Source organism: Chiloscyllium plagiosum, unplaced genomic scaffold (assembly GCF_037043375.1).
Source record: "Chiloscyllium plagiosum isolate Xiang-an unplaced genomic scaffold, Cpla_swu_hap1 HiC_scaffold_49, whole genome shotgun sequence".
Classification (NCBI taxonomy): Eukaryota; Metazoa; Chordata; class Chondrichthyes; order Orectolobiformes; family Hemiscylliidae; genus Chiloscyllium; species Chiloscyllium plagiosum.
The window spans coordinates 14,190,943-14,200,126 of record NW_028270187.1 but is presented as its reverse complement, the minus strand read 5'-3'; the positions used below and the strand labels follow the sequence as shown (position 1 = coordinate 14,200,126).

Here is a 9,184-nt window from a genome sequence, read left to right as displayed (position 1 = left end):
AAGGATAGCTGGTCGTGTCGTTTCGTGGCCAGTTGGTGTTCATGGATGCGGATCGTTAGCTGTCTTCCTGTTTGTCCTATGTAGTGTTTTGTGCAGTCCTTGCATGGGATTTTGTACACTACATTGGTTTTGCTCATGTTGGGTATCGGGTCCTTCGTCCTGGTGAGTTGTTGTCTGAGGGTGGCTGTTGGTTTATGTGCTGTTATGAGTCCTTGTGGTCGCAGTAGTCTGGCTGTCAGTTCAGAAATGTTCTTGATGTATGGTAGTGTGGCTAGTCCTTTGGGTTGCGGCATGTCCTCGTTCCGTTGTCTTTCCCTGAGGCATCTGTGGATGAAATTGTGTGGAGTTTGACCCCACCCCGCAGCTCACCAATAGGATAAACAACACACTGAGAAACCTACAAAAAATAAAAACGGACAGATAATCAGGTTTGACCTATAGAGAATGAAACCTGAAAGCAACAACACCCTCAGATTCTATGGACTACCTAAAGTGCACAAACCAGACATCCCACTCAGACCCATAGTATCGCTACCAGGGACACCATCACACAAACAGGCTAAAGAACTACAGCAGAAACTGAAACACCTGATCAGCGGATCCAGACACTTTGTACAGTCAACACAGGAATTCTTGGACACATAGACAAGGAAGAATCTATGGTCTCATTTGATGTAACGGCACTGTTCACCTCTATCAACAAAACCCTAGCCAGAGAAACAATAGCCAACCTGCTGGACATGCAGAACAGACAACAGGACGGTGAACCTATCAAAAAAGACTGCATACTCAAACTACCGGACCTGTGCCTCACAACACACTTCACATTCGACAACCAAATATATGAACAAATCAACGGCACACCCATGGGCTCACCCATCTCTGGACTCATAGCAGAAGCGGTAATGCAAAGATTAGAACAAACAGTCTTACCGCAAATTCAACCCAAACTCTGGCTCAGATATGTGGATGACACCTTTGTAATCATTAAAAGCAGAGAAGTAGAGAACACACACAGGATCATCAACGCCACACTCACAGGAATCGGATTCACTAGAGAGGAAGAAAAGGACACCCAACTCCCATTCCGAGACGTGATGGTACAGAGAACACCGAACGGAGAATTCACCACAAAGGTATACAGGAAAGCCACACACACAGACCAAGTCCTAAACTACGAAAGCAACCACCCCAACACACACAAAAGAGGTTGCATCAAGACACTGTTCAAAAGGGCCACAACACACTGCAGTACACCAGAACTGAAAAAAGAGGAAGAAGAACACCTCTACAATGTATTCGCCAAAAACGGATACCCGCGCAATTTCATTTGGGATTGTCTGTATGGAGTTGGTAGACGACTGTCCTCTGATATTGATGAGGGCAGTGCAGATGATGTGGTTTATATGGAGTTCATTAAGGTCTTTGACGAGGTCCCAGATGGAAGGCTGGTTCAAAAGGGAAGAGCCCAAGGGATCCAAGGCAAGTTGGTAAATTGGGTCCTCAATAGGTGGAGGGTTGTTTTTGTGATTGAAAGCCATTATCCAGCGGGTGTACCACAGGGATCTGTGCAGGAACCATGGCCGGATGTTACGTACATTAATCGCTCGGATGGAAAAGCAGAAGGAATCACTAGTAGGTTTGCAAATGACATAAAAGATGGAGGGTGTTGTCTACAGTGAGCGGGATGGACTCAGGCTGCAGTCTGATATCGATCAGATGATAAACTGAGCAGAGTAATGGCAGACAGAGTTTACTTCTGATCACTGTGAGGTAATCACTGTTGGAAGTCTAATAAACGAATGATATACATCATGAATGGTAGGTCCTCTTGGAGTACCGAGGAACACAGGGATCTTGGTGGGCAAGTCCTGAGATCTCTGGAGGTGTCAGCACAGATAGACAGGGTGGGGAATACACCTGAACTGGGAGCAGGAGGGGGAACCACATCCTGGTGGGGAGCGTTGCTGGAGCTGCTCGAGAGGATTGAAATTCGTCTGGCAGGGCTGTGTGACCCCAAAAAGTCGTAAGGCCAGAAAGAAAGTTGAGGCTGGCACAAATGTTGAAGAGAACAATATAAGTAGACAAGGCAGGCAAGAACATAGCAGACAATTAGGGAAAACTGGTGGATTAAACTGCAGTTATTTCAATGCAAAGGGCCAGACAGATAAGGCAGATGAACCCAGAGCATGGATGGGAACATGGGATTGGGATACCATAGATATTACAGAAACACAGCTGAGGGAGCAACAGGACCAGCAGCTCAATGTTCCGGAGACAGATTTTACAGGAAGGATAGAACAGGAGGCAAAACAGGAGGAGAGCTGGTGGTTTTGATTGGGGGAAACATCCCAGCAGTACCTAGAGGGAGTATTCATGCAGGATCGCCCAGTTAAGCGATATTAGTGGAACTGAGAAATAAAAATTGGCCATTAGTTTTCGGTCGGACTACAGCGATAGGCAATGGGAGATGAAGGAGCAAATATGTCAGGAGATTTCAGATATCTCTTAGAATAATAGGGTTTTAATGATAGGGGATCTTAACCGTTCCAAACCTGGACTGGGATTGCTACTAAGTTAAGCATTTGGATGGAAGGAATTTGTTCAGTGTGTTCCGAAAACTCCCAGTCATTATGTAAGTGGCCCGACTGGAGAATGGGGCTAAACCTGACCTCCCCTTGGGAAACAAGGTAGGGAACGGGTCTGAGGTATTAGTAGGGGAGCACTTTGGAATGTTACAACAATTGTATTAGTTTGAAAATAGCGATGGAAAAGGACAGGCCTGGTCCACAAGTTAAAGTTATTCAATGGAGCAAGATAGTATTAGACATGAATTTTTAAAGTAGATCTGGGGAGGCTATTTGCAGATAAAGGGAAGTCTGGCAAGTAGGAATATTTTAAAACCGAGATAAAAGGAGCGTTCAGTGCCAGCGTGTTCCTGTTAGTGTGCAGCTCAATGCTGACTGAATTAGGAAACACTGGCTGAGTTTCATGGCTGTGGTCAAGAAAAAAAGGGGTCACATGTCGATATAACTGGCTGACTCAAGGGAATCCCTTCAGGAGCATCGGGGCTGTAGAAATACACTTAGGATGGAAATCAGGAATGTGAAAAGGGGACATGAGATAGCTTTGGCAGAGAAAGTTAAGGAGAATCCAAAGAGACTCTACAAGTGTATGAAGAGCAAAAGAAGAGCTAGGGGCAAACCCGGTATCCTTAATGATCAATGAAGCCAATGATGTGTGAAAGTACAAGATCCGAAACAAATATTTCACTTTGGAACTGACTGTGGATAGAGACTGGGGGGCTCAGGGAACTAAACAGTGTTTGGCCTGACCACTATTGGAATACTGTGTGCAATTCCGGTCTCAATGCCATCGGAAGGGTGTGTGGAACATGAAAGGGTTCAGAGGAAATGACCAAAGATGATGCCAGGGTTGGAGGGCTAGCGCTTCAGGGAGAAGCCTGAATAGGCTGAGGCTGTTTTCAGTTGAACATGGGAAGCTGAGGAGTTAACCGATAAAAGGTGTTTAAAATCACGATGGTCATCGACAGTGTCAAGAGACAAGGTCATTTCCCCAGGCGAGGGAAACTTTTCAAAGGGATCGAAAGGACAACTGGCTCCCGCAGAGTGGATGGAATAAGCTGGCAGAGCAAATAGTGGAGGCTGATAGAAATACATTTAAAAGGCATGTGGATGGGTGTATGAATAGCAAAGGTTTAGAGGGATATTGGCAAAATTGTGGCAAATGTGACTAGAAACGCTATGCAGGAGTTGGTCCGAAGGGCCTGTTTCCGTGCTGTACATCTCTATGACTCAAAGTCTTGAAATGAATCCACATTATAGAAAAGGAGGTGCTGGAGGTTTTAAAACACAAAGGTAGATAAATCCCCAGGACCTGATCAAATGGATCTCAGGACATTGTGGGAAGCTGGTGAAGAAATTGTAGGGCCTCCAACAGAGATATTTGTACTATAGAGTGCTATGTGTGATAGGCTGTTGGACTGGAGGGTGGCATTTTGGACAGTGAAGAAGGTTTTCTGAGATTACAAAGGGATCCTGATGAAATGTGTGAATGGCTGAAAAACTGTAGATGGAGTTCAATCTGAATAAATGCGAGGTAATGCATTTGGTACAACAAACATGTGCAGGACTTATCCAATTAATGCAAGACCTTCGCTGGTGTTGTAGAACAGAGGAACCTCAGCTACATAATTCTTTGAAGTTTGCAACATGGAGAGACAGGATAGTTTAAAAAAGGTTGCTTGCCTCACTTGCTTTCATCGCTCAGTCCTTTGGATATAGGAGTTGGGAAGTCGCATTGAGATTATACAGGCCATTGGTGAGTCCTCTTCTGGAATACTGTGTCCAGTTCTGGTCGCCCAGTTATAGGAAGGATATTATTAAGCTGGAAAGGGTTGGGAGATTTACTGGGATGTGGCTGGGTACGAAAGGCTTCAGTATAAAGAAAGGCTGAATAGGTTGGTATTTTTCACTGAAACCTGAATATTGACAGATGACCTCATAGAAGTTTATAAAATCATGAGGGGGCTAGATAGAGTTAATGGGCGTTGTCTTTTCCCATGGACAGGGGAGTTTCAAGACAACGTACTACATTTTTAAGTTTAGAAAAAAGACATGAGAGGCACATTGTTACACAGAGGGTGGGTTGTGTGTGAAATGAACTTCCCAAGGAAGGGGTGAACATGGGGACAGTTACAATGTTTAAAAGACATTTAGATTAGTACAGTAGTAGGAAAGGTTTGAAGGGATATGATCCAGGAACAGGCAGGTGGGATGAGATCCATTTTAGAGTATGGTTAGCGTTAACTGAACAGTGCGGTCTGACTCTGACTATGATTATAATTTTGTGTCATCAATTAAGAAAGGCTGCAAGAGAAAGCCAGGGAATTACAGACTGATGAGCGAGACATCATGGTGGGTCAGTTGTTGGAGGTCATTCTGAGAGATAGGCCGTCCATGCATTTGGAAAGATAAGGCCTGATTACGGACAGCCAGCATGGCTTTGTGCATGGGCAAACATGTCCCACAAACTTGACTGGAGTTTGCTCAAGATGTGACCAAAAAGTTAGACGAAGGCAGAGCAACAGACGTTGTTTCTGGCTTCCGCAAACCCTTGTTCAGGATGTAGCATGATACATTGGTTAGTAAGGGTAGATCACAATGGATCAGGGAGAGCTAGCCAACTGGATACAAAATGGGATGACAGTGGGAGACAGAGGGTGGTGGGAGAGGGTTGTTGTTCAGACTGGAGGCCTCTGACCAGCCGTGTGCTGTAAGGATTGGTGCTGGGAGCACTGTTGTGCACCACTTACATAAACAATTTGAGTGAAAATATAGGAGTCCCTGTTAATATGTTTATAGATACCAAGATTAGTGGAAGAGTGGGCAGGGAATATAGTTATCGAAGGGGATGTTAATCAACTGGGCCAAGGAATGAAAGATGGAGTTTAATTCAGGTGTTGGATTTAGTTAAGACAAACCAGGGAGGACTAACACGGGTAATGGTTGGGCCCTGGACAGTGTTGTAGAAAAGAGAGAGACCAAGGGGTGCAGTTACATTGTTCCTTGGACTGGCATCACAGGGCGACAGGGTGTTGAAAGCGGCAATTGGCACACTTGACTTCATTGGTCAGAGCACTGAGTACATGAATTGGAGATATTGGTAACACTGTCATCAATATTTCTCCTGGGCAGAGGAGGCCACGGGGTGACCTTATAAAGGTTTATGAAACCATGTAGGGTCTACGTAAGGTGAATTGCCAAGGGTAGGTGATTCCAAAGCTAGAAGCATAAACGTGAGGTGAGAGAGCAAGGATTTGAAGAGGGAGCTGACGGACAACATTATCCGCATAGATGGAACGGGCTGCCAGAGGAAATGGTAAAAACAAGAACAATTACAACATGGAAAAGACCCTCGGGCAGGTACGTGGAGAGGAGAAGGTTTGAAGGGATATGAGCCAAACACAGGCAAACGCGACTCATTCCATTTAGGAAACCTCAGCCGAAGAGTCATGCTTCACAGAAACAGACCCGATATCTCCAGTTATTGGAGGAGGAGACTATCGAGACAAGGCATGTTGTAGAGACTGAAGCAAGTTACAGAGATACGGATGGTCATCTGGACTGGAGGTTTCAAATCTGTGAAATAATTGGTGAGAGGGGAGGAGATGACAGAGATAGGAACTGTTACAGGAGTTAGAATGATTGAAGACACTGGTCCTCAATACAAGTCATAGATACAATGTTGGAGAGGGAATAGGGAACAGAAAGATCCCAGGCAGCATTACCACCCTCTCGTGGGAGGCCTGCTTTCCCCTCAGTTGTTCTGATGCTCCCTAAGAAAGCACAGGTCTGGACTGATAACTGGGAACTCCTGATTCTGTCTCATTACAACAAAACTTGCAGCAGGCGTGGTGATTGAGCCTGGGGTGTGTCTGTACTGTGCTCCCCCTCCAGCACTTTCTCTATGTCATGTCTTGTTAGCTGATGTTTGGATCCCCCTTATTACTTTCTGCTCTGTGCACTGGAATGATCTTACCTGGCAGCAGGATTTATTGAAGACTCCCGACCTCCCTGACTTTGTCTTTCTGGCTGACCAACCATCGTCCCAACCAGCAGTTGGCAAGTCTATTGAGTGAGGAACTCCATGAGTACCTGTAGAAATAAGACACAGAAATAGGCAGAATGGGAAATTAGACTAATGCTTTGAGGGTTACACATATAGAATGGCACTGAGCACACAGAGATCTGGAAAATCCCAGTCTCCATTCCTGACCTGTGCTGCCTCATCTCTCTGGAGTGGAGAATTCTGTTGGCTCATGATCTGGAGTAGCTTCAAAAGTGAGAGACGGTGACAGAGGCAGCAATCAGAGCCACACAGTGAGGGATACCACATGGAGAGGTACTGAGTCACATCAACAGAGTGCCGGGTCAAACAATTGTGCAGGAAGAAAGGGTCTTGATTCATGTTGCACTGGGATACATAAACTGTGAGCAGACGAAGTGATGGCCTCGTGGCATTATTGTGTGACAATTTATCCACAAACTCAGCAAGTGTTCTCTGGACACAGGTTCAAATCCCAACATTGCAAATGACTGAATGTGAAGTAAATGCTTCAAAAACGATGTAATTAAAAACCTGTAAATGAGTATTAAACAATTGCTGATGTTAAGAAAAATCCATTGGGTGCATTCCTGTCTTTAGTGAAGTAATCTAAGATGGGACTGGGATATCACAGGTATTACAGAAACACAACTGAGGAAGGGACAGGACAGGCAGCTCAATGTTCCAGGGACAGATGCTGCAGGAAGGACAGAAGGGGAGCTGAGAGAGGAGGAGAGCTGCTGGTTCTGACTGGGTGAACCATCCCAGCAGGACTGAGAGGATATTCCTGTGGGACCGCCCAGTGACGCTGTGTCCGTGGGATTAATCAGTAACAATGGGTCTTCCCTTTCCTCTGATTGTTCTACAGACCCCGAGAGCCCCGCCCTCCTGCACCATGACCTTCTCAAGATGGCGGCCCTCAGGCCCGCGCTCCCTCTTCCCTCAAACAAATGGCGGCCGTCACCCTGGGCCGCTTCCATGATCAGAGACTGCCGCATCCTTACTCGGGCCTGGAGGGTCCTTATCGAGTTATTTTTAACCTGTATCCGGGACTTGTGAATTCTCTCCGCTCCATACTCCAGCGAGGCTCCCACACACCGACCCCGAGTGCCGCTCTCTGAAGCCGATAGCAGCTCCATGTCTCTCTCTCCTCTGATCAATGTGACACTGCGCATGCTCCACATAGAAACCAAACTGCGCGTGCGTCTGAGATTACCGGTGAGTTTATAGAGAATATTTATATCTGCACAGACTGATGGGTAAAATATTAGTCATTAACAATTGCTCTGTCGAGTTACAGTCATTGAGATGATTACTATGCAAATCGATTATTTGGTCCAACTTAACCATACTCGCCAGGTATGTAAATTACCAATCGTTCTGGGAGTTTGAAAATAAGTTTCTTACTCGAGTTGTGTAACCCGACCTGTGAATTATTCCTGAAGAAGGGCTTATGCCCGAAACGTCGATTCTCCTGTTCCTTGGATGCTGCCTGACCTGCGCTTTTCCAGCAACATATTTTCAGCTCTGATCTGCAGCCCTCACTTTCTCTCTGTGAATTATTCACGCCGACCTGTGAATTATTCTCAGCTCGTCCCCTACACTATTGCAAAATCACCCATGTGTTTATCTAAGGATTGTTTAAATCTCCCTAATGTACGTTATCAGATTTACATCTCAACCATTTCTTAAACATCTCACATTGATTCATGGGAGAGGTTTACTGCTCCACTATGTCGTGAGAATGATCAATCTTGCAAAATAGTTTGCTTTCTGACCAATCCTGAAGCGTTCACTCCCCGAGAATGCTTTGGCCCCCCCGGGTGTCCTTGGAGAAGGAGCACGCGGTGTCCACCAACACCCTGGAGTTGTTCAGGGAGAGGTGGGCGCCGCAGGGAGTGGAGTGCATCATTTCTCCCTCCAACTCTATTTTGATTTAGTCCCTACCCTCCCCTTCACTGTTTTGATCACACAGCACTGCCCTTTGATGTGAAGGGCAGTGTTTGTCACTGGCCACCCGGGTGTTTTCCTATCTTCCTGGTGGTGGAAATTGAATAAAGATTGGTGCACTTTGTGTCTTCCACTGTGTCTCACACCTGCACACACACACCATGGGTGCTGGGGAAAAAAATAAGCACTACCGCACTTAGGTGGTAGTGTGGGGGTTAAAGGAGAGAAGAAAAAAAAAATGCTTTGGCCCCGCTCCTCACTCATTCTGGTTAGACGACCGGCCGCTGCTCGGTCCTCCTGTTCCGCCCCTTCCTCCCAATTGCGGAGTTGATTCAGGCGCGACTCAGCAGGCTAAGGGACAAGGGAAGTTGGAGTCGATGCCTTGTGATGTGGTGAAAATATCCCGAATCTTGGATCGAGAGGCCTGAGTTTATTTCACAGCTTGTTCAGATGTGTGTAATAACAACTTTATTAAGAAAAAACTAGGGAAGGCAGGAACAGAGTAAAAACAATAGAACATGCACACAATGTGGTGGGGCTCTCAATGCTCTGGTGATTTTAGTCTTTACCATGTGTTTCAGGGCCCCAGGGCATCCCAGTACAGACT

General features: G+C 45.9%; 1 long non-coding RNA gene across 1 annotated transcript; it reads right to left on the bottom strand.

The window, feature by feature from the left end:
• Positions 1-295: 295 nt before the first annotated feature.
• LOC148135616 (uncharacterized) lies at positions 296-7,733 on the bottom strand. The gene is made up of 3 exons (XR_015755061.1): positions 7,668-7,733; positions 6,562-6,677; positions 296-397 (listed from the first exon to the last, which is right to left on the bottom strand). It is a non-coding gene; the product is annotated as an uncharacterized LOC148135616 (long non-coding RNA).
• Positions 7,734-9,184: the final 1,451 nt, after the last annotated feature.